The 19,115-nt window shown below is 41.6% G+C and overlaps 1 long non-coding RNA gene and 1 pseudogene across 2 annotated transcripts in view; one reads left to right on the forward strand and one right to left on the reverse strand.

Annotated features, from left to right (window-relative positions):
• Positions 1–19,115, reverse strand: part of LOC311619541 — a 73,013-nt gene that overhangs the window by 13,442 nt on the left and 40,456 nt on the right. The gene's annotated exons all lie outside the window — the stretch shown is intronic.
• Positions 11,099–11,741, forward strand: LOC311611827 (nascent polypeptide-associated complex subunit alpha-like; annotated as a pseudogene). Its single transcript has one exon. The product of its transcript is annotated as a nascent polypeptide-associated complex subunit alpha-like (transcript).

The following is a 19,115-nucleotide window of genomic DNA, read 5'->3' on the forward strand; positions in this document are numbered from 1 at the left end:
TAGATATCCTTGAGAAACTGGACGTGCATACCAGGAAATATACATGAGACTATGCACAGCAGAACTACTTACAACAGCAAAACCTGGAAACAAATGTCCATCACAATAGCATGGACCAATGATAACACACTTGTAAATGGGATAAAAGAGCAGCGGTGAATAAATTCCAAGACAAAACCAAAATGGATGAATTGCAACCTGATGCTCAACCCAAAATTTAGCTGCAGGACACGTAGTATAAATAAAGGGTTTAAATGTGTAGCATCTGTAAACATTAAGAACAGAAGTGGCAAATCTTTCTCTCTCCTGTTGGAGAGTAAATGCTGCATTTCTAAGAGAGGCTGTGGGTGATTCTAAAGTCCAGTGTGAACCTGACACCAACGGTCGCTGTGGCTGATGAAAGGAAGCAGCTTGCTCCTGGCAGCGGCCTCTCTGCTCTTTTGTTACAGGCACTTGACTGGGTCTGGACTAGACCAGCACATGAGCCTGGCCCCTGCTGCCAAGTGAACCCCACTGACGGGCGGCCCTGGTTTAAGAACGGAGCTAATGAGTCCAGGGTCAGGCGTTCAGGTCCCTGTGGGCCAGCGGCTTTGCCCTGTCTCACGTGCACAGGCTACACCATTATTCCGTAAATGTGCGTTAGTCACAAGAGGGACTGAAGGAGAGAAGGTGAACAGATCAGCTCAATTAGAAAATCAACTTTAAGCTCGAGAATACAATCGCAGTGTTATTTACCCATCAGCGGTTGTGAAGATGTCAACCCAAATCTTATTAAACCTTCAAGTCACCGGTGAGGAGTCAAGGAACTTACTTGACACCCACTCTTGCTGTCTGGGTGAAAATCAAAGGTGCCCCTGTACTTTAGATCCAGCCTTCTAAAAGTACATGGAGATGCGGACTTTACAAGATAGGAATTCTGAACAAGATGTGGATTCTCAAGAAATTAGGTGTTCATGATTTGAAAGTGCTTTATAAATATATAGGCACAAATCCAAAGGATGAGAAAGGTACATAAAAACCACTGCTACATAGCAGGACAATCTGGAAAATACCCAGAGTCTATTTTGGTTTGTTTTTAAAATGTTTCTGATTCCTACAGCAAGTACCAGAGTAAGGAGGATCTACAGGAAAACAAGACATTTTTCCTTTTAAATTGACTATTTACTGTAGTTCACTGTAGGTTCAGTGAGAATGAAAAAGATACGTAATATCATGGATTAAATGAGATGTATATAAATTTTCTTACAAAGTATACAGTTGACCTGGAACAAAGTAGGGGTTATGGGCACCAACCACCTGTGCAGTTGAAAATACACATAAAACTTTTCACTCCCCAAAAACTTAACTACCAGTCATCCCTCGGGATTGGCTCCAGGACACTCCCACCCCCACCACCTCAAGGATGCAAAAATCTGAGGATGCTCAAGTCCCTTATATAAATGGCATAAATCAATGCATACAGTCATCCCTCTGCATCCATGGATTCAACCAACTGCAAATTAAAAACAGCATTTTCAGGAAGTCCTAGCCACAGCAATCACACAAGAAGAAGAAATAAAATGTATCTAAATTGGAAACAAAGAAGTAAAATTGTCACTATTTGTAGATGACATGATACTATTATGTAGGAGAGAACCTTGAAAACCCCACCAAAAAAACTACTAGAACTGATAGATGAATTCAGTATATTATAGTAGGATACAAAACAAATATTCAGAAATTGGTTGCATTTTTATATACCAACAATGAACTATCGGAAAGGGAAACTAAGAAAACAATCCCACTTACAACTGCATTAAAAAATGCCTAGGAATAAATCTAACCAAAGAGGTAAAAGACCTTTACTTCGAAAATGATAAGATACTGAAAAAATAAATTGAAGAAGATACAAATAAATGGAAGCAAATACCATGTTCATGGATAGGAAGAATTAACATTATTAAAATAGCCATACTGCCCAAAGCAATCTATAGATTTAATGCGATTCCTATTAAAATACCAATGAATTTTTCTAGAACTAGAATAATCCAAAAATTTATATGGAATCACAAAAGACCCCAAATAGCTACAACAATCTTCAGAAAGAAGAACAAATTTGGAGGTATCACATTAACTAATATCAAACTATACTACATGGATATATGATAATCAAAACAGCATGGTAATGGCATAAAAACAGACACATAGATCAATGTAACAGAATGGAGCTCAGAAATAAACTCACGCATATATGGTCAATTAATGGATGACAAAGGAGACAAGAACATACAAGGTGGTAAAGACAGTCTCTTCAATAAGTGATGCTGGGAAAATTGAACAGAGACATGCAAAAAAAAAAAAGAAGAAGAAGAAGAAGAAGAAGAAAGAAAAATAAACTAGACCACCTTCTCATAAAAACAAACTCAAAATGGATTAAAGACCTAAGTGTAAAACTCAAAACCATATAATTTCTAGAAGGAAACATAGGCAGTAAGTTCTTTGACATTTCTTTTAGCAATATTTTTTTCTGATATATTTTTTCAAGCAAAAGAAACAAATGGGGCTATATAAGTCTAAAAAGTTTTTGTACAGCAAAGGAAACTATCAACAAAACAAAACAAAAAAAAAACACTGAATGGGAGAAGATACATCTGATAAGGGTTTAATATCCAAAATGTATAAAAAATAACACCTCATATAACTCAAAACACATACACACACACACACACACACACACACACACAATCCAATTAAAAAGTGAGCAGAGCCGAAACCGGTTTGGCTCAGCCGTAGAGCGTCGGTCTGCGGACTGAAAGGTCCCGGGTTTGATTCTGGTCAAGGGCATGTACATTGGTTGCGGGCACATCCCGGTGGGGGGTGTGCAAGAGGCAGCTGGTTGATGTTTCTCTCTCATCAACATTTCTAGCTCTCTATCCCTCTCCCTTCCTCTCTGTAAAAAAAAAAAAAGAAAAGAAAAAAGAAATAAAGAAAGAAAAGTGAGCAGAGGACCTGATTAAACAGTGCTTATCGGGGATTGGATCTACTGGGGGAACACTCTGTAAAGTATATGCATGTGTAACCACTAAGCAGTACACCCCAAACTAATACAAAATAATATTGAATGTAAACTGTAGTTTAAAGAAAAAGAAAAACATGGTTCTTGGAATAATAAATTCTGCCTTCAAAAAAAACAAAAAGAAAACAGAATTCTCGGTCTGCAGTTGGCTGGATGTGAATGAAACTTAGGGATATGAAGGGTCAACTGTATTTATTGGGAAAATCCACGCAGAAGCAGACCCATTCAGTTCAAACCTGTGTCGTTCAAGGGTCCACTGTGTTTTGAAAAGCCATCATTTTACAGGAGGGCGACACTCCCAGCTGATCTGCACCAAACAGGGGGAGAGAGTTAACTCTTCAAGCGCAACCTCAGCAGGGAAGACACTGCCCGGAGCCACGGACAGGCAGCCAACAGGAGGCAGTTGTTGAGGTCCCTTTGCCACTCAGGTCTGACTTGGATTTCTAAGCTTCAAACTCAGTAAATAAGTTTGTACCGTCAGTCTGTGTGTCTTCATGGAAGGGCTGGAAATGCCTCAGTTTCCAATGTTTCTCAAGAGAGGCCTGTCTTGTCCTAAATATATTTCTTTTTGATTGGGTTTCGTTTCCGTGCTCCGAGTACGTGCCATCTGGCAGTAGTTTAGAAACTTCCTTTTGCTTTCTCATAAATGTCGTTGAAAGCAACCACATAATGAAGAGTAAATGCCTGCTAGTTGGTCCTACAGGAAGCCGGAACTACATTCCTGCAAAGCGGGGCCCGGACCTCAGGGCACCGTATGCACAGAGGCCTATGCTGTGAACGTGCCTGCTTTCACATGCTCGGAATTCCTCTCAGGAAGATCTTGACTGAGAACAACTGGACAGATGTTTTCTCTCATCGTTCCTGGTAAAGACAATCTGTGGGATATAGAACTTCCAGAGTTGTAGGGGTTTTGTTGTTGTTCTAGGCAAGCAAAGTGAGAGAACAATGCTTCCTTGGTCCCCAGAACTTCTTGAGATCAAATTATGCTGATCTCTACTTAAAAAAATGATCCCTAAGCCAACTGGATTGGATTCTAAACCTTGCCCTTGATTCTTATTCTGAGAAATTGCTCTAAGAAGCTGTGTTCTGTAAACGCCTCGAGCAGAGTCTTTTGCAATCGGTTAAGCAACCGCTTTTTAAAAAGGGGACGGGTGCTTAATAACGAATGGTCGAGTCCTGTCTCCGCGAGGTCACAGACCAGCGGAGGCCGGTCAGCTCATTTTGATCCAAGAGATCGATCCACTCGCATCCCTTCCTCAGAGGCAGGTAAAGCTCCGTGATGGATAGGCAAGACCCAAGCAGGCTCCTGACGCTGCAGGTGGGAAGCAAGGAGCTATGGTCCTTCTAACAAGTTCTAATATTTCAGCACCGGAGGAAGAGAATGCTGTATCAGTGATAATAGGGCCCAGAGATGAAAAGACTCTTATAAACATGGAAGACATCACATGAGGGGTGTGATACCCATCACAGGGCGGTTTATGACTAACGGCCGAGTGGGCGATGGAGGTGATAGTGCTCCTGAGTCAGAGGAGCTGCGGGCCAGCCGCTGGGAAATGCCGGGCCCAGGGGACAAGCGGGCAGGATGCAGCGGAGCCCGGAGCCCGGAGCGAGGGCACAGGGCCTAAGGGCTGGAGGCCAGGTTCGGGGTCAGCGAGATAAACCCAGTCCCAACGCGAGGACATGACAGCAGTTCAATAAATATTTGTGAAAACCTAAAACAGAGAGTGCCTGTGTTTTTTAAACTCGTGAAGGTCCTAAAAAAGAAAAATCATGTGCAGTAACGTGGTATGGATTTGAGTTATTCAAAAGAAGCTAAAATTAGGCAATTATATCACAAGTACAGACAGGGAAATGAAAATGCGAGGGAGACAAACCATTAAAAACCATCCCGGAGAAACAGGAAAATAAGATGCCGCCTGTGAAGCAACGTCAGCTGTAAGCTCAGTGAGTGTAAATGCCTGTGCTTTTCCAAAGCAGCAGAGGAGCCGAAACTGGTTTGGCTCAGTGGATAGCGCGCCGGCCTGCGGACCGAAAGGTCCCATTCCGGTCAAGGGCATGTACCTTGGTTGCGGGCACATCCCCAGTAGGGGGTGTGCAGGAGGCAGCTGATCAATGTTTCTCTCTCATCGATGTTTCTAACTCTCTCTCTCCCCCTTCCTCTCTGTAAAAAATCAATAATAATAATAATAATTAAAAAAAGCAGTAGAGGAACAAAGATGAGAAAGCAACAAAAAGGGTGCTACGGAAACACAAGACAAAGCAGGGGACACAGGGAAGCTTCCTAGAACAAGGCGTCCTGGGGAAGAGCCATGGGAAGGCCAACTTCCTCTTATGAGATCGATGCTCCTTACGTTTCTGGATGAGGAAGACCAGGGGCTGGGAACAGACATGAGCACCGGGCACAGCCTCAGGGGAGAAGACGCAGGATTGTTGAGGTGTGGGAACCTCTGCCACATCTCAGGGGTGCACGGAGAACTTCGACCCTGAGCAGATGGGCCTACATCTGCTTCTCAAAAGCAAAATATATCGTGGTGCGCAGAGAAACTTCTCTGAAGGGATTTGGAAAAATGATCAGGACAAGGAGGTCATCAAAGTAGTTCTATCTGGCAAATTCCATTTAGGACTTTGAAAGAGAAAGGACATCGGCACTCAGCACTATGTAAAGCAAGAGAGAGACCCATGGAGTTCCTTCTCTCCTCACAGGTCCGCACTCGTGTCACCTGGGAGAGGCCTTCCTAACAGCCCTCTGTGCCCCACGAGTTACTCACCACTGACTCAGTGTCTGTCTCCGAGCCATCAACCAAGTGGGCGGCGAGCTCATCCTTTCTCCCCAGGGCAGGGGTCTTCAAACTACGGCCCGCGGGCCACATGCGGCCCGCAGAGGAGTCTGATCCGGCCCGCCAGGTTTTTTGGGCAGTGAGCGCAGCCGAGGTGTTACAGTAGAAATTAGTAGTTCATATAGTCCGGCCCTCCAGCTCTCTGAGGGACCGTGATCTGGCCCCCACTTTAAAAAGTTTGAGGACCCCTGCCCCAGGGCCTTTGGTGTGTGTTGGGGGTGGGGGGGGGGGAAGGAGGGGAACAGAGAGGGTGCTCAAAATGGATTTCTTGAATGAATAAGGAAAAGAATTCCAGCCATAAAGGAAATGGTTAGCCTTGAACAGTGTGAAAGGGCGGAGTGCAAGCTGCTAAGGAAAGAAACTCAGAGGGAACTGCACTGCAGGCCTGAGACCGAACATGCTTATACACTTGTTTTTTTGTTAGCCAGCTGGGGATTATTTATTTTGCTATTTTTAGGTCCAAAAATCTTAGCTTTCTCTCCCTACCACTAGCTGTTTTGAAGTTAGAAAACAGAGCCAATTTAAATATTGGGCCAAGCAAAACCTTCCAGAGACAGGTGCTCTCGAAAGGAATAAAAGAAGAAAAAAAAAAAGAATTCAAATTCTAAAAAGCAAACAAAGAAAAAAACCCCGCGATTTTGGGATTGTATGCATTATCAGTTTATGAGCTTTATGATATAAATGTGAAGTCTTGCAGAAATAAAGTTTAGGTGTTAATCCTCAAGTTAAACGTAGAGTAGAAGAGTTCACTGCAAGGGCAGGAATCCTCTCCTGATTCCCTCTCAGCCCAACCGCCCCAGTGTGACCCCATCGTGCTGATTCCCCAAATATCACAGACAATGACATTGGAGTTAAACAGGAAAGGATTTTTTTCAAAGCCAAATAAGAAATTTCAAAAAATGATCTCTGCCACATTTGCCCTCCACTAATAACAACTGACATTTATCTTATTTTTATTGATTTTTTATTGATTTCAGAGAAAAGCAGGGAGAGGGAGAGAGAGAGAGAGAGAGAGAGAGAGAGAGAGAGAGAGAGAGAGAGAGAGAGAGAGAGAAAGAAACATCGATCAGCTGCCTCCTGCACGCCCCCTTATGGGGATCGAGCCCACAATCGGTGCATTCTGTCCTGACTGGGAATGGAACTGTGACCTCCTGGTTAATGAATGGAATGACACTCAACCACTGAGCCACACTGGCTGGGCATCAACTGACATTAAGCAAGACCTTGGCAAGGCGCTTTACATGTATTTCATCTCATTTAAGCCATACGAGGGACCTGGACTATGGAGAGATCAAGAAATTTTCTCAAAGCCAACTAGGTAGTAAACCGTCCCAAAGCTTGTGATTTTAAACCACTGTATTCTGCTCCATGAACATGGACAACTGAATGTTGCCCAGGAAAAGTACAGCAATGAGGAAAATCCATGCTCCTTCTCATCAATTCGCTTTTTTTAATGTCTTATTATGGGATTAACTCAAACATACATAAAGTAAATAGAATAGAATCCCCATGTATCATCACACAATTTTAACAATTACTAATATCTTGTCATTCTTGAATCAACTTTACAACTATCTACTCTTTACTCAATTATTTTTGTGCTTTTTTTTTTTTATATTTTATTGATTTTTTACAGAGAGGAAGGAAGAGGGATAGAGAGCTAGAAACGTCGATGAGAGAGAAACATCAACCAGCTGCCTCCTGCACACCCCCTACCAGGGATGTGCCCGCAACCAATGTACATGCCCTTGACTGGAATCGAACTTGGGACCTTTCAGTCCGCAGACCAACGCTCTACCACTGAACCAAACCGGCTTTGGCATGTGTTTTTTTTGGTTTTTTGGGGTTTTTTTTGAGCCAAAATATAAACTGACATGAACACAAATTTCAGCTATAAATTTGATAAATGGGTACACGGGTGAAATCCACAGTCCTCTTATGATTCAGACATTTCCATCTCCCCAGAGAGCGCCCCCACGTGCCTTCCTCATCACTCCGCCCATTCCCCTGGGCAACCACTGCCACTGTCTTTTTGGGGTTTTTCCACCTTAGATTTGTTTTGCCTCTTCTAGAATTTCTATAAATGGAATCACACACAATGTCCTCTTGTGTTTGGCTGCTTTTGCTCAGCATGTCTTTGAGGTTTATCCAATGTTGTTGAATGTATCAGTGGTTCATCCCCTGCCTGAATACACCATAGTTTGCTTATTCGTTTTCCTATTGATGCACATGTGGAATGTTTTCATTCTGGAGCTATTATGAATAAAGCTACTGTGAACATTCATTTTTGTTAACACTTGTTTCATTTCTCTTAGGAGTGGAATTTCTAAGCCAACGGAGAGTTATATGTTTGATTTGATTTTTACGTGAAACTGCTAACCCTTTTCCCAAAGTAGATGCACTACTTTATGTTTTAGAGTTGTATTAGAGTTGCCTGCAGATTCACCAACATTTGATGTCAGTTTTCCTCATTTTAGCCATTCTAATGGTATCTAGTCCCAGTTCATTGTGGTTTTAATATGTATTTCTCTGATGACTAATGATGTCGAGCATCTTTTCCTGATTGCTGACCATTCATATATCTTTGAAGCATCAGTTTAAGACTTTTTGTACCTCTTTTTAAAAGTGGGATGTTTTTATTATTGAATTACCAAGTTCTTTATATATTCTGGAAACAAGTCCTCTAGTAGATACACATTTTGCCACTTCTTCCAGGCCATGGATTGCTTGTGTATTGTCTTTTCTTTGTAATTTTAATCATTTTTCAATTGCAGTTGACATACAATATTATATTAGTTTCAGACATACCCCTCAGTGATTAGACATTATATAATTTACTAAGTGATCTTGAAAAATCTTGTATCCATCTGACACTATGCATAGTTATTAAGACTATTATTTTTAATATATTTTATTGATTTTTTTACGGAGAGGAAGGGAGAAAGATAGAGAGTTAGAAATGTCAATGAGAGAGAAACATCAACCAGCTGCCTCTTGCACACTCCCTACTGGGGATGTGCCTGCAACCAACGTACATGCCCTTGCCCGGAATCGAACCTGGGACCTTTCAGTCCGCAGACCAACGCTCTACCACTGAGCCAAACCAGTTTCTGCTATTAAGCCTATTATTGACTATATTCCCTATGCTGTATTTTAAAATCCCATGACTATTTTATAACCAATGTGTACTTCTTAATTCCTTTTTTTTCACCCCTCCCCCATCCCAATCCCATCAGGCAACCATCAAAATGTTCTCTGTAACTATGAGTTTGTTTCTATTCTGTTTCTTCATTTATTTTATTTGTTAATAGATATGTATTTATAGCCATTTTATTGTTCATATTTTTGAACTTTTTCTTCTCCTTCTTCTTAAAGAAGTCCCTCTAACATTTTATGTAATACTTCGCTGGTGATGAACATTTTAGCTTTTCCTTGTCTGGGAAGCTTTTCATATGTCAGATTCTAAATGATAGGTTTGCTGTTTAGAGTAATCTTGGTGGCAGGTCCTTGCTTTTTATCACTTTGAATATTTCTTGCCAATCCCTCTGGCCTACAAAGTTTCTGTTGAAAAATCAACTGACAGTCTTATGAGAGTTTCCTTGAAGGTAACTAATTGTTTTTCTCTTGCTGCTTTTCAGATTCTCTCTTTGTCTTTAACCTTTGGCATTTTAATTATGTTGTGTTCATTTAATTATGTTGTGTTCTCTTTGGGCTCATTTGAGGATAGCTCAATTAAGGCATAATATACAAAAAAAATACTTCACATACTTCAGGCATATAATTTGATGAGTATAGATATATGCATACACTTATGATATCACATTGGAATCTTTAAAAGAAAAAATGTTATCAGGAATATTTTGTTCCAAAGTGAAATTTGCTTTCTATTCCATTCTACCACACTCAAACACTTATTAGCTGTTCCATTATTTTAATCAGAGATTATCTCAAATAGTAGAAATGCATTTGGCCCTTAAACAACATGGTTTTGAACTGCATGGCCCACTACAGAGTTCAAGGGTCATTTTCTTGGTTGGGAGTCTGAGTATGTGGATTTTCAAAGGTGCAGAGGTCTTCCCTCTTCCCTTCTGCATTGTTCTAGAGTCAACTGTAATTCTAAACAGGGAAAAATGTATTCCCCCAAATATAAATATATAAAATATACATTAGCTAATCAAGCAAGATGCCCACCATTGTGTTAAAAATATTTTTGTTTGCCCTCGCTGATTTGGCTCAGTGGCTAGAGCGTCAGCCTGCTAACTGAAAGGTCCCAGGTTTGATTCTGGTCAAGGGCACATGCCCAGGTTATGGGTTCGATCCCCAGTCGGGGACTTGCAGGAGGCAGCTGATCCATGATTCTCTCTCATCATGGATGTTTCTAACTCTCTCTTCCTTCCTCTCTGAAATCAATAAAAATATATTAAAATACATTTATATATTTTTGTTGCTTGTTTGGCAGTACAGTTTTTCTTTTAGCAGTGTGTTAAGGGTTGCTCATAATCTAGGAGAAAATAGTTACTAGATTTGAGGGCCTGAAGTGTTGGACAACATAAGTAAAAAAAACAACAAAACAAAACAAAAAAACAAAAACCTCAAAAACAACAAAGTAGATACTGGCTGAAAGATACTGGCAAGTAGAAATCCCAGCCTCCTAATGACAGTACAAGATAGCCTCTCTCATAACTTCTTAAAAACAGTCACTGGTTTGTTAAAGAGAAAAAGCATTGGCCAGAGTGATTTGTGATATCTTGCACTCTAGTGTCACAAGTCAGCTCTCTTACAACAGTGTGAAGACCACAAAGTGAGGTATAAGTGGTTCTGTGATAGATAGGGGGGACGCTTAGCACAGAACTAAGGGAGTACAGGTTCGGACTCTGGTACTTTTTATGGGACCGACACCCAGCAATGGTCAATGCCTGTGTGGTCAAAGTAATGGGATTCCTGAAGCACTAATGAGATATAAGTTTTGGATATGATCTCGGCACACCTTTTCCTTTGTGAATAAAAGATACGTTAGAGATAACTGAATCAAAATATAAAGCTACTTTCTTTACTGTGTAGTAGAGATGACTCTGGTTAGACACAGGAGCTTGACAAAATGTCAAACTTTAATAATTTAAGAAACATTCTAATGCTTGAAATGGAAGAATGGAACTATTAAAATATTCATTTCGGGGCCACCTTGGCTGTGTGTTCCCCACACAAAATGCCCATTGAAGTCACAGAGACCGTCCCTGCCGCAGAGCACGAGTTGCCACGGCCACAGGCAGAGATCAGGTCTGGGACAGAACCTGGCAGCGAGGAATCAGGACCTGAGCTTGAGGAACAAGAGTCCGCACAGGCAAACCACACAAGCCCCACTGGCAGCCGCTGAGATCGGCGAAGAGCTGGTCAGGGAGGCCAAACAGAGCTGGAGTGAAGAGGACGCGCAGAGGGCTGTGTCCAAACTTGGTCTTGGACAAGTTACAAGGGTTACTAGGGTCATTATCTGAAAATCTAAGAATATCTCTTTGTCATCACAAAGCCAGATGTCTACAAGAGCCCAGCCTCGGGAACCTACGTAGTTTGGGGGGAAGCCTAGATGGAGGGTTTATCTCAGCAAGTCCTGCTAGCCGCTGCTGAGAGATTCAAAGTTCAAGGTGAAGCTGTCTCAGACATTCAAGGAAACACACAGACGCCAACAGTACAAGCAGAGGGTGAAGAGGAAGAGGTTGATGAAACAGGTTATGATAGTTAAGGACACAGAATTGCTCATGTCACAAGCAAATGTGTCAAGAGCAAAGTCAGTCCAAGCCCTGAAGATCAACAGTAATGATATTGTGAATGGTATTATGAAATTCACCCTGTAACCATGGTTTTTGTTTGTGGGTTTTTTTGTGTGTGTCTTTTTTTTGATGTTTCAAAAGAGTAATTGCAGCCTGGTTTGAAATCTGTACTATTTCTATCATTAATAAAGTTATGGCTCTCACATAAATGTTTCTTGCCCTCTCCCTTCCTCTCTCTCTTTTTGAAAAAACAATAAAAATGTTTAAAATTAAGGTTTATTGGTAAAAAAAATTTAAAAATAAAAACATATAAAATATCCAGTTCTCACAGAGAATCTAGCTTCAACAATATAGTCTACATTTTGAATATTTGCTATTTAAATATGTCCAGTAAATATGTGCAATCCACTCAAATTAGAATCATTACAAAATCATGACAAATACCCCGAACAGATAAGAGTGTGTGTGTGTGTGTGTGTGTGTACGTGTACGCACAGGATGAGGTTGGGTCACAGAAAGAAAATCCGCTCATTAGATGTTCTTCAGCACTGAAATCTTTTTTATTTTCCCCTAAAAGAATGATTGGACTGACAATACCTAAAAGAAATGCTGCCAGGCCTGGAGAAATATGTGCTACTACTTTAAAATAAACATGCAAGGGCCAGGTCATGGTCATGCACATCTATGGATTACTCATACTCACGTCCAGGCCTCTCCCTGGCACAGCTGTGGAGTAGGCAAGTTTATCTTTAGATCCTCCTACTTCCCCTTCTGGGCGATGGTCCTCTTCTCGGTCCATCCAGGGTGCTCAGCGTCTCGTGCTGTCCAGAGTGACGCCCTGGCCTGCCCTGCTTGGAATGTGGCCTTTCCTCTCCCGCTCCTTCTCCCCAACCCTCCAATCCAGTTCAACTGGGAGGAAAACCATGTTGTAAATGAATTCACACTGGCATTTAAGTGACTAATATTTTTTATTTCTCCCATGTGTGCTGGCATTCTAAAAGTTTGCTAAGCTGACGAAATGTGTTCCTTAGGAGAAAAGTTCAATCTGTAGGATACTCAACAAAAATGTAGAGAGGTCTGGGTTTCCTCAAACCATACTAGTACCACCAGACTGGCAGAGGCCTTTGTATGGCCAGGCCTCATCACCTTAGTAGAGGGGAAGTCACCACCCCCATTGATTCTTGAGCAAAGGGTTGGTGCATAACTGGCAGATGCATAGATTTTGAAAAACTGATGGAAAAGTGAAATGTACATCTAAAAATAATGTTATTCTAACAGTTTTTTCTTCTCAACAGAAGATAAAACTGAATGATCAACAGGGTGCCGAGACCATCCAAAGGGGAAAATACAGTTTTTTTCAACAAATGGTGCTGAGAAAAGTGGATATCCACTGAGCGGGGGCGAGGGGGGAGTGAAAGAAATTGGACCCACACCTTATATTATATATAAAATTAACTCTAATGGATTAAAGACCTAAATATGAAACCTAAAAGTATAAAACTCTTAGAAGAAAACACAGGGGAAATGTTTTATTACATTGAATTTACCAATGAATTCTTGGATGTGACACCAAAACACAGACAACAAAAGACAAAATAGATAAGTTGGACTTTTTCAAAATTTAAAACTATGTATTTCAAAGGATATTATCAACAGATTGAAAAGGCCACCTACAAAATGGAAGAAAGTATTTGCAAATTATATACCCAATATGGAATATCCAGTAAGGGGTGGGGGATTGGAATGGGGGGTTGAGGACAAATATGTGATACCTTAATCAATAAAGAAATTTTAAAAAAGAACATTAATATTCTGGATATTAATATATATATATATATAGTCTTCCAATATTTTTAATGCATTTAATGAAAAGTGACTCTTCCTCTGTTTGGCTGCACTGGTGGCGGTGGACACAGTGGACAGAAGGCCTAAAAGCTCTGTGGGCCCAACTGCCGACCCCTGTATTCTCAGCCATCCCCTCAGAGAGAGGAAGGCAGGGGCCCTTGCACAGCAGCTCTGTGTGCATTGGCGCCCAAGCTCAGGTCTGAAGAGGGCTTTCCTCCTCCTCAGATGGACTGAACCAGAGCCCCCATCTCCTCCTGCAGTGGACAACCAGATGCAGTACATGTTACAAAGACTCTCTTGACCAAACTTTAGACAGACTCCTCTGAGCCCTCTCTCAACTAGGCATCGACCTTGGCCTGCACCCTTGCTGGGATCAAGTTCCTCATCCCCCAACTTTGATGTCTATGTCTTTGACCCGCCTTTGGCCAGAATCCTGTTAAGTTGGTTTTGCAAGTCTTCCACCCTTGATTTTCATCTGCTGAGCCCCTCACTCAACTTGTCAATTATTAATCCCATCTCTCTCCTTTAGCGCAATGCTCTCTACAATAGTCCTCCTTATCATTTTAACAAGTGTCAGAGTATTTTTTTTTTAAGACTGATTGGCAGGAACCCTGGGAGTTTAAAATTTTTAGCCTTTCTAAAGCAATAATGCCACAAGAATTATAGTTACTGTCAAAGTAAAAAACAATTTATCCAATCATCTGATTGGGTTCTGGTAAATAAAATCCAACAGTGATTGAACCCAGAGGTTCACAACCTTCTAAAAGCCAGAAAATTAAATGACTGTATCTGGGCTCTCTTGGCAGATTGGAAAAGAAATTATTCACAGTGATTTAAAAAGCCATGCCTAATTCTTGAAATACTGTTTCGGGCAATCCAAACCCTTGACCCATTTACTATCGCCACCAACCAGTCTATCCCACCCATCCTGCACACTGGCACACCTACTGCTCTTGTAAAAAGGGCGCGCGCGCACACACACACACACACACACACACACACACACCCCGTCCCCACTTCTCCTCCCCCCTCTGTAGGGCACTCAGACACCCGCCTTGGGTGCTCAGGGGGGCCCTAGGCAGGGCTGGCCACCTCCTCTGCGAAACTGGAGGGAGCTGCTGACGCTCTAGGCAACATGAGACCCTGTCTGTGCTTAGAAGGAAAACGCCCCGGACGTTGGTGTGTGTTTGTCTGCATGACTCAGTGGAGGAGCCATCTCTGGGAGGAAGTGGGGAGCGGCCTCTCCAAATCCCATTTGGGTGCATTAAGGGATGGAAAACCACTTTGAGAAGCAGGAAGGCGAAGGCCAGAGTCTATTCCCGGGCACAGGACTGTGTTCTGCATTCAGCCTGCACAGACTCATTCAGAAGGAAGCCATCTATTCCATTTACACAAGGAGAGAGAAGTGTGTCTGTCCTTTGTCAAGGTGCCCCAGGGAAGGGGAGCTCTCAGAAACAGAAGAACTGCCTTTCGTTTGCATCACATCTAACCTCCTGTAGGGAAATACGGAAGATGGTTTAGAAAGGGGTCTGGAAACCTTTGTTTCATCAGGGATGCTTTACACTTGGTGTTAGTAGGTTTTCCTTTGGCTTAAGTCCATTTGGGTTTCCAGAGCACGAGGTATCCACTGAATTAGGAAAGTGAGCCAATTTATCCTAATTGCTAATTTCCTGACCTGGGTTAGAGGCCCACAATTAGTTGCTTTCTAAGTGAGAATGGTATTCAGTCGTTTGAAAATGGCATTCTCTTTTTTAGAATTGATTTTCAGAGAAAAAGGAAGGAAGAGAGGGAGAGAGAGAGGGGGAGGGATAGAGGGGGGGGGGTAGATAGAGAGACGGAAAGGGAGAGAGAGAGGGAGAGGGAGAGGAAGAAGGAGATGGAGAGGGAGAGAGAGAGAGAAAAAACATTATTGTAAGAGCAAAACATTTATTGGCTGCCTCCTGCACTCTGGATCCTGGATTGAGCCACAACCTGAGCTGGGAATCCAGCCAGCAACCTTTTGGTGCCCGGGATGACACCCAACCAACCGAGCCACACTGGCCAGGGCATGACTCCATTTTTGGACCAAAAGGTACCATGACAGTGATTTAAACTAGATTATAAGACATTGCATAAAAATGTATTTCAAAACTAATGACTTTTCCTTATCTGCATTACAGGGTTGAATCTTTGTTCCCAATTAGCTATTTAATGTAATCTGTCTTTATGCATCTAATGGATTTTTCCCCATCGAATAATATTTTCAGATGAATAATTTAATCTAATGTTCCTGTTAAAAAAAAAAAAAAAGAGAAAAGAAAAAGCCAGAACTTGTTATGTGCTAAATCTAGTTTAATTACATTTGTTTTTTAATGAAATATATTAAATAAAGCTGAAGGGAAAAGCCTGTTCCCAATCACATCAGTATCTTCTCATTAATTTTTTTTTTTTAACTCAAGCTCTTAGTTTTTTTTCTCTTATGCTATAAATTAATTAACTGAAAAACAGACCTGGTTCTCATTTGAAACCCAGCTCTAATTCAGAATAAGCTTAGTCACAGAACTCCAGACGCAGAGTCTGTCTCAGCCATTGACTGTGCCCAGGGCAAAGGGGGAAACCTAAACAGGAAAGCCCATTAGAGAACAACAGGACCACTGGCTGATTGGGCCAGGCCTCATTAGCGGGTGTGTTTCACGTCCAGAATGCTGTGTGATCCTAACGAAGTCCTAGGAGGAAGATGACATCCACTATTGATTTATCTCTGACTCAGAGTTTTATTAAAACCAGCATTAGCTAACAATCAATTTCCCTGGAAATTATGCACCAAAACTGAGGGCACCCATGTCACACAGGACAAAAACAGGCTGCAGAAATGTTCCCGGTCAAGAGAGACATGATAACTGATCCAATACCAGAGGGGGGGAAATTACTTAAAAGGCAATGCTAGGCCAAGAAATACAATATGAATACACATTACGGAATAGATATGTAAGCATCAAATTTTCTTTAGCTGTTAACTGTACATTATCCCTATTTTTAGGAAATAGACACTGAAACGTTTAGAAGTGAAGAGTTACAGTGAGTTACTCTCAAATGGTTCAGAAAAGGAAATTGTGTGCAGGGAGAGAGGCAGTGGTTGCATGATGATACAGTCAATGGGTAAACTAGATGAAACTAGTAGGGGTTAGATGGGTTTTCTTTGTACTATTCTTTTTTCTCTTTAAATATATTTTTATTGATTTAAGAGAGGACAGAGATAGAAACATCTATGAGAGAGAATCATTGATCAGCCGCCTCCTGCACCCCCCCCACTGGGGATCGAGCCCACAACCATAGCATATGCTCTGACCAGAATCAAACCATACCTCCCGGTTCATGGGTCAACTCTCAACTACTGAGCCACACTGGCTTGGCTCTTTGTACTATTATTTTTGCAACATTCCTGTAGGTTTGAAATGACAGATGTTCCTCAATTTATGTCCTGATAAGCCTGTTATAAATTGAAAATATCGTAAGCAGAAATGCATTTAATACTACTCTCCAGAATATGGGTTGTTCACCCTCGGGATGGTGGGGCTGACTAGGAGCTGTGCATCATCTTGACCGGTGTTTGACCAAATTGGGCACCACAGCCTAACCAGGCTGGCACATAAAATGACACATCACAATGATCCGCGTTGTTTAAGCCACTATGGGGAAATGGAGATAAAGCTTATTGTGCTCTCTCCCTCAAGAAAAGCAAGCTGCAGAGACAAACCTGTACTAGGTACCCATGAAATCACTATAGGATAGTTTAAGATGACAGAATGCAAACCTGTCCAGCACAGGGATTCAAAGCAGGTGGGAGGGCATGGAGTGGGGAGGGGAGGTTGAGACAGGCCTGGGCGGGATTTAAGAGTAAGGTTTCCATGGGAGAGGAGACCCAGGTTCTTTCAGCTGAGCTCAATTAACTCTTCCCTGTCCCCAGTCTTTTTACTTTTGAGAAGGTTTAAACCAAACTAAGAAACAAAACAAGCCTCGTAAGTACCAGCAGGCTATATGTAGGGCTCTAGACCCTACTAAATGAGCATCCCCAGCTAAGGAATCCAGCAGATTTACACACGACTTCCATACTATACAGGGCTACAGAATTGAAAGCTTGGCTTACAAATTTCTAATTGTCTTAATTATTTAAATATGTGGGAAACTTCTGTTTGCTTTTAATATGAAAGCCACAGAATTCAATTTTTTTAATTCAGTATTTTTCAGTCTGTAAAAGTTTTTGGACCTTTGAAACTTCATTATGAACCTATTATTTTATGACTTTGCCGTGGTTTTCTTAATTGAAAATCCAAGCATAATTTAAAAAGAGAATCTATTCACTATATCTAATTACCAAAAACGGCTAGTACTGACATTATGGCATTTAACTTAAATACAACTTTTAAAAATAATGGCTCCCAGATGGACAGGAAGTTGCCATCGGAACAGCTGGAGTTGAAAGAAGCTTATGTTATTAAAGAAGCCCCTTTAAAAATCTTAGCCTAATCCATGTTAACTTTCCAAATTGCATCTGTAAACTCAATCTTAAAGTATCAGGGGAAACTGTGGATCTCCAGGCCTTTGACTCCTTTTTGTTGCTGTTAATACTCATAGCTTTTCCACAAGAGAAACACAATTCTGTCTCCACAGGAGACATCGAAGCCTCACTGAAATCTGCGGCTGCTGAATCCAAGTCCGTGGGACTCTCCAGGAAGTCTTGTATTGCTTTTGCATGTGCCAGTGGAGTAAAGCCCTGCGTTATTATTAATAAGTATTTATTCATCTAACAATCATTTATTACTTGTCAGTTAGGTGTTAAACTTTGTATAAATGTTTGTTGAGCTGAAATGAGTTAGGTGAGTGGGTTGCTGAGACCAGGTGAACATGTGCAGTTTCATGGGGAGCCTTCTGGGAGCCTTGGAGGCAGAGGACCCCGTGGGTGCTCTTCCGGATGGCAGTGCCTGGAATCCCAGTGACCAGATTCCACTGACCCAGAAGGGCATCCGGCAGATAGTGAGGCTGCATTTCACGCTTTAATAACACTTTCTCCAGACTCTCTCCCCTCAACTTTTCTTTGTTTTTTGTTGGTTTTTTTTAATATTAAATCTTTATTGTTCAGATTATTACAGTTGTTCCTCTTTTCCCTCCATAGGACTCCCTCCACCTGGTTCCCACCCCACCCTCTGCCCTTACCTACCCCCCCCACACCCCCCCATCCATAGGTGTACGATTTCTGTCCAGGCTCTTCCCCAACCCCCCAAACCCCTTTCCCCTGAGGATTGTCAGTCCACTCCCTTTCTTTTTTCTTTTTTTAAAATATATTTTATTGATTTTTTTACAGAGAGGAAGGGAGAGGGACAGAGAGTTAGAAACACCGATGAGAGAGTCATCGATCAGCTGCCTCTTGCACGCCCCCTATTGGGGATGTGCCCGCAACCAAGGTACATGCCCTTGACCGGAATTGAACCCGGGTTCGGCAGTCCACTCCCTTTCTATGCCCCTGATTCTATTATATTCACCAGTTTATTCTGTTCATCACATTTTTTATTCACTTGGTTTTTAATTTCACTTATTGATAGATATGTATTTGTTGTTCATAGCTTTTATCTTTAC

Source organism: Pipistrellus hanaki (genome assembly GCF_964339955.1).
Source record: "Pipistrellus hanaki genome assembly, chromosome: 1".
Taxonomy (NCBI): Eukaryota; Metazoa; Chordata; class Mammalia; order Chiroptera; family Vespertilionidae; genus Pipistrellus; species Pipistrellus hanaki.